The sequence below is a fragment of the Canis lupus genome, chromosome 2 (genome assembly GCF_048164855.1).
Source record: "Canis lupus baileyi chromosome 2, mCanLup2.hap1, whole genome shotgun sequence".
Lineage (NCBI taxonomy): Eukaryota > Metazoa > Chordata > Mammalia > Carnivora > Canidae > Canis > Canis lupus.
Genome location: NC_132839.1, coordinates 90442129 through 90448976, shown reverse-complemented (window position 1 = coordinate 90448976; position 6848 = coordinate 90442129). Strand labels below are relative to the sequence as shown.

The following is a 6848-nucleotide window of genomic DNA, read 5'->3' as shown; positions in this document are numbered from 1 at the left end:
TCCTCCCAGAAGTAAGCTTTCCGGTTGTAATTGTCTAAAGAGAGGAATTAACTCTTTCAGGCTCCCGGGGCACCAGGGCTGAATGGTCTGTAGAACTCTTTCCTAATTACCACCTGGGGAGAGACCTGGCATCTGGAGAATAGCATCCAACCGGTACACATTTGTGTCCTTCATGGTCATCCCTAAGAAGGATGTGGGTTCAAGGGGAAGAAGCCTCGGAGATGCTTGGTCATAAATAAGAATAGGACGGTGTTGTGGGCTGGGGGAGTACAGTTTCCCAACATTGAAAGTTTGGCTCCTTAGATACCCTGAGTATTGACCGCATCGCTGAAAAGCGTAGGGAGAAAGCCAAGGGGGTGGGGGCGTCCCTAGCTCAGCTCCAAAAATGCCAACAAATACATCAGATGCTGTTAATTTTCCCCCGTACCTTGCCTCTTCTCTTCGGAGGAGCGCTCTATTGAACATTAGTACCTTTTTCCCCTGTTGCTTAAGCACGATTTTAAGGCCCACACATATCTTGCTCAACATTTGTGGCTTTTAATATTCCTTTCTTTGTCTAGGCTTTTAGGGAGGAAGGCCTACAGTGTTCTTTGGATTGCTTCCTTACAGATAGTCCCAAATCTTCTCTACTTATATCATCACAGATCCCGACGCATTTTAAATTCAGAATTTTGCCTCTGAAGGGCCTCCGAAGGAGAGCATACTATCAGCCATGCCTTGCGTGATTCCTAACCATAGCTTTTTTTTTTTGCATTTTTATAAAACTTGATAAAAAATAGTATTTCAAACTGTACAGTCACCAGAAGTACACAGTTATCAAAAATGCACACACTTCACTTGGCATCTCCAGCACCTTCAGCTTTCTGTGCCTGGTCTGTTTTGGCATCTCCATTTTCTGCAGGGTTATTTTCATCCTTGCCAGCATCAGCTTTCCCCTTTTTCCCTTTGGGTACCTTCTCTCCCTTCTCTGCAGGGGCCTTTTTAGGCTTGGGCTCTGGCTTTGGAGGAGCAGGTTTAGCAGATAACCTTGCAGATCTTCTCTGTGGCTCATCCTTCACCTTGGCTTTATCTCCTTTAGCATCCCCTTCAGCCTTTCTCTTGGGCATGGTGGCGAAGGCGGCGGGACATAAGATTTGGGATGCCCTTATCATCGGGGCATCCCTGAAAGACCATTATGGACCACACTGAAGGTTTTAAACAGGTTGGAACAGGCCAGTGTTAAATACAATCCCAAAAAACCAAGTGGTGCTAGCATTTAAATCCGGGGCTCTCCAAGCAAATTTTTCTTAGATGAACCATTTTTTTTTTTCTTTACTCTGAGGTCGAAGTCTTCAGCAGAAAAAAAAAAAAAAATCTCCCTTGACATTTGTAAGCTCCACTGGTGTTCTTGGGAGCAGGAAGCATGAGAATGCAAATGGCCTATTATATGTGGTCAAAAACAATTTTTCAAAGCAGCTCAGCAGATGTATTACGTTATCGTCATCCCCCCCCCCACCCCCGACACACACACACACTTATTATTTGGTTAAGATAAACATTCCTGGTCAATGCTGATTGCATTTAGCCCGATCAGATTCTTTGTACAGGTTACCATGCTGATCCTATTTCCTGCTTTTAACCGTGCAAATATATGACAATAAAGAAAATAATTTTGTTCGCAATTGAATTACGAAATGTGTTCGGTTCTCCATTAATAAAAGCTCTGTCTTGTTCAACATCCTTGGTAAATAGCCTTTATGTGTTTCCCCTCTTCAATTTGCCAGCTGACAATAGAAAGCGTCAACTGGGGCCGAAGACCGCAAAGCCAGCGAAGGGATGGTTAGCCAGCACCATCTAGTGGGCGAAACAAAGTTTGACCAAAGTTTTTGGCGCTTCCTTTTCTTCTCGCATAAATTGAGAAATAAATGCTGGGGATATTTTAGCTAATATTTTAAAGTACTTGGATTCTTTTAAAAATTTGAACAGAAGGCCTAATATCCAGCACACGCATTACATTGAAATGTATGACCACGCTATTCACATCTCGAGCAAACAGGGAAAGCAAAATTGGCAATTATCTGATCATCTTCCCAGTGAAGACAACTCATCAAGAATGTTTCTTCCTAACTGTATTTGGCTGCAGTCAGAAAATATCTAGACACGCCTGCGGATGCCGACTTAGTCACGTACATTCACTGCGCTCTTCGGACCTCTTCGAATCATCCCCAGCACGGATCTCTCTCTTTGCACCAATCTGGAAGCCGGAGACCAAATTCAGCCAGTGCCTTTCAACACAGGATGAGTATTTTAGAGATTCCAGGGTTGGGAGCTGGAGGTGGGGATCCCAGATAAACTATTGATAGATCTTTGATGCTGCTTTTCAAGGCTGCTCTGTGAGGCGACTGGAATTTACTCCGTAGCAAGGAGAAATCGGCGTATTATTTTCCAGAGGAACGGAATTGATAGGATGTGTTAATACACAGAGGCTTTTCCGCTTATGATGGTTTGATTTACAAGTTTTCAATTTTACGATGGTGTTAAAGCCATGTGCATTCCGTAGAAACTACTTTCTATATTGAATTTGGATCTTTTCCTGGGCTGTGATAGGCAGTACATCACTCTCTTGTGGTGCTGGACAGGGCAGCAAGCCACGGCTCCCAGGCAGCCATGGGATGGGAGGGGGGCAGTAAGCCACCAGTATACTCACAACCATTCTGGGCCCACACAACCATTCTCTTTTTCACTCTTAGTACAGTATTCAATAACTTACAGGAGAAATTCAGTACTTTTATTATTAAAAGGCTTTGCTACATCATTTTGCCCAACTGTAGGCCCATGTCAGTGAGCTGAATGCATTTAAAATGGGCTAAGCTAAGTTATGATGTTTGGAAGCTTAGAGGTTTTAAATGTATTTTTGACTTAGCAATATTTTCATTTTACAATGCGTTTATCAGGATGTAGCTCCATCGCTGAGGAAGGTCTATATAGGAACATTTATTTTAAGGAACGGGCTGATGCAATTATGGAGCCTAGCATGTCTAAATCTGTAGGGTGAGATGCCGGGCTGGAGGCCCAGGAGGGAGCTGATGTCACAATTCAAATCCAAAGGCTGTCTACAGCAATTATTATTTATTTATTTATTTATTTATTTAGCTAAGAGGAGGTCATTCATCTATTCTACTTGGGCCTTCAAGTGATTGGACGAGGCTCACCCACGTTATGGAGAGCAATCTGCTTTATTCAAAGTCTAGCAGTATAAATGTTAATCTCATTCAAAATGTTTATTTCATTACAGAAACATCCAGAATGTTTAACCACCTATCTAGACACTGTGGCCCAGGCAATTTGACATATAAAATGAACCATCACATCAGGTGAAGGGTGCAGCAAGGAAATGAAGGGTATGGGAGCATTGGGGAAAAGCTTTAAAACCTACTTCTCATCGACCTCGCTAAAATGATGACTTCATGTCAGAGCTTCCAAACAGCATCTCTATTTGCTACCGACACTCCAAGCAACATCAGATGTGCTGTATCATATGGCTCAAGTCTTTGAACAATTTACATGGCAGCCTGGACCCACTGCAGAGGCTTTTCTTGTTCTTGGGTCCACACAAAACTATAAGCTTTTTGGGTCACTTAGTAAGTGGGCCAGAGTAACACGCCTGAATAACAAATATGTTGCCTCCAAAATCCAAAGAGGCCCAGTAGGCATTGTGCCTCTTTTTGGTTTGTAGGAAGGGTCAGATGCAATGACTTAACTTCACAATACCGGACTCCTAGAAACTTCAGAGGTGGAGGCAAATGACTTAACAAAAGTCTAGAGTAGTTGCGACTTTTTTTTGTTCACGAGGGCCCAACCAGCATATTAATTGTCAATGTAAGGGACCAGTATGATATCTTAGAGAAGGGAAAGGTCCTTGATCTGTGATCAGGATCCCGTAGACTAAAGTACGTCCCGATGTAGGACAGTGCAGGTATATGGCTGGCCTTGCCAAATGAAAGCAACCTGTTTCTCATGAGCCTAATGGAAAAGTATGGGGAAAAGGCATTTACCAGATCAATAGCTGCATACTATTGACCCCTTATTGATTCAACATATGAACTTGGGGGAGATAAAACTCAACCCTCAACAGCCCTCATGTTTGTAATATGTTCTTTCAGCGTAATCTTTGGGTAAATACTTATAAAACTATTATGCATTAGACTTCAGTGAAGAATTACATTCTCCCTCATTCTGATATTGTGTTTTTAAATAATAATTTAACAGGAAAAAACTCTACCATCAAGAGGTAATTTCTGCTTCTCCTTCATACATGCTCAAATCAGTGCTTCTTGATCTGTAAAGTGCATTTCCTCATCTGGGGAATCCTGGTAAAATTCAGAGTCTGATTCAGGAGACCTAGGGTGGGGCCTGACATTCTGTATTTCTAACAAGTTCCCAGATGATGATGATGATGATGATGATGATGGTGATGATGGTGATCTGAGGACTACACTATGAGTAGCAAGGATATAAAGTTTCTTCCACAAGCCATGGATCAGAAATTGTTATCTGGGGGAAAAAATTAACAAGCAGACAAAATAACTGCCTCAGCAAAAGACTGCACCAGGTACTCTTAACTGTTGATGTTATACGGATGAAGTCACGTGAACAGGTTTTCCATGATAACTTGACATCATCACCATAGACGCTTGTCAGAATGTACAGAGAGTCATAGTCAGGGCTTTGCATTTTTTTTTTAGCCCTGTTGTAAATGACTTTATGAAGGAGGACTCATTAACCCAAGATCAGCAGAAAAAGAATTAATTTCTGATAGACGTATGCGAGGCCCATTCCTTTCTCATCTACCCTGTAAACTTCTATTTAGTATGTTAGAGCTGAACTAAGTGATGAAACACTTTTTTTAAAAAAAAATTTTAATTTGTTTTTTTAAAAGTCTTTATTTGAGAATGAGAGAGTATGAGACAGAGAGGGAGAGCACGAGGGCTTGATCTTGGGACCCTCAGATCATAGCCTGGGCTGAGGGCAGACACGCAAGCGACTGAGCCACCCAGGCGCCCTTGATGAGACCCTTTAAATAGTATAGTATTCTGACACTTTAGAATAAAAGAAAAATTCTATGAAGTATCTTAAGTTATAAAGTAATGTACTAGTTTCTGCGAGAATAGTATTTCCTGCTACGTGGCGACACTTCTCCATGCAGACTACAGCCGCAGTGTTTTGTGCCTCTTGCCTCAGAGAGGAGGCCATCCTCATAAAAGTACTGCCAACAGGAGGCATCAGATGCTTGGCCTTGGGGTTTCAACGGCCAAGTCGCAGGACCAGTCATCATTTGGATGAGTTTGAAGAATCGTCTGTCCTTCGGAGTCACGGCCGAGAGCTGAGTTCCAGGAGACAGTGGGCCCTGCCCTCCCACTCTTCAGCCGCCCCCAGGAAAGGCCCCAGAACTAAGGCCCCAGATCCCCTCTAGATGCTCCTGAACCTTGTAGGGCACAGGATCAGAAGCAAGAGCCGGATGCGAGTCCCGGCAAAGGACCCAAGGGCAGTCACAGGTTCCCAGGATCCCCGCGGTGTGGAAACCAGCGCAGGAGTTTCTCTCACTTCAGATACGCAGAATGGACTATTTCCCGGGCCCCTAGGAGAAGGCCGGGATTAACTAGGAAGGAGAACCTGGAACGAGAGGCCATGAGCAACCTACGTAGACAGAGGATATATGACCGAGGGCCAGAAAAGTCAAAGTCCTTCTCAGCAGATGGCAACACAGGAGAGGACAGCGGAGGACCACGTGCCGGGCCCCTGCAAGCTCCAGCACGTCTTCTCCAAGACGTTTCCAAGGAGAAGAAGATTCAGGTTCCTCACAGACAAAAAGAAATGTGTAAAAGAAATTAAATTCCACTCTGAATCGTAGAGGAAGTTGCCCCTTGTACAGACTCTAGAGATTCACAATCAACCAGTTTTCTCTTTATGTTTTGCATTGGCCTCCCAACATCCAATGGCAGGTTCTGCATGAAGGATGTGCCCGCAACGACGCGATGCAGTCCATTTACCTACTGGGCTCTGTGTTTGTACAACCATGTGAGGCCATAGCTCCGTCTTCACACTCTCCAGTGTGACCACCACTAACCGCATGTGGCTACTGCGGAATTGCGGCTGGTCCGAATTGAGATGCATCGTAAATGTAAAATACGTACCTGATTTAGAGAATTTTTTTTAAATGTTTTTTTTTTTTAAATTTTATTTATTTATGATAGTCACAGAGAGAGAGAGAGAGGCAGAGACACAGGCAGAGGGAGAAACAGGCTCCATGCACTGGGAGCCTGACGTGGGATTCGATCCCAGGTCTCCAGGATCGTGCTCTGGGCCAAAGGCAGGCGCTAAACCGCTGCACCACCCAGGGATCCCTGATTTAGAGAATTTAGAAAGATGCATGAATGTAGGGCAGCCCGGGGGGCTCAGCGGTTTAGCGCCACCTTCGACCCAGGGCGTGATCCTAGAGTCCTGGGATCAAGTCCCCCATCGGGCTCCCTGCGTGCAGCCTGCTTCTCCCTCTGCCTTTGTCTCTGCCTCTCTCTCTCTCTCTCTCTCTGTCCCTCTCTGTGTGTCTTCATTTATTAATGAATAAATTAAAATCTTTTAAAAAAAGAATGTAAACTCACACTAATACTTTTTGAAATCTTAACAGATTGATAATCTTTTGGACACGTTTGGCCATTTTTATATAAACGTAATACTCATTTCTATAAATGGAAAGTACAGACAATATAAAATCAATAAAACACAAAATATCACATTAAAATAATACAGTATTAAACTTAATGTCACCTATTTCTTTTTACTTTTTAAACATGTGCCTGCTAGGGGCCAGT

The 6848-nt window shown here is 43.4% G+C and overlaps 1 pseudogene; it reads right to left on the bottom strand.

The window, feature by feature from the left end:
- Positions 1 to 745: 745 nt before the first annotated feature.
- On the bottom strand, positions 746 to 1147 carry LOC140610678 (non-histone chromosomal protein HMG-17 pseudogene; annotated as a pseudogene).
- Between the last annotated feature and the right edge of the window lie 5701 nt (positions 1148 to 6848).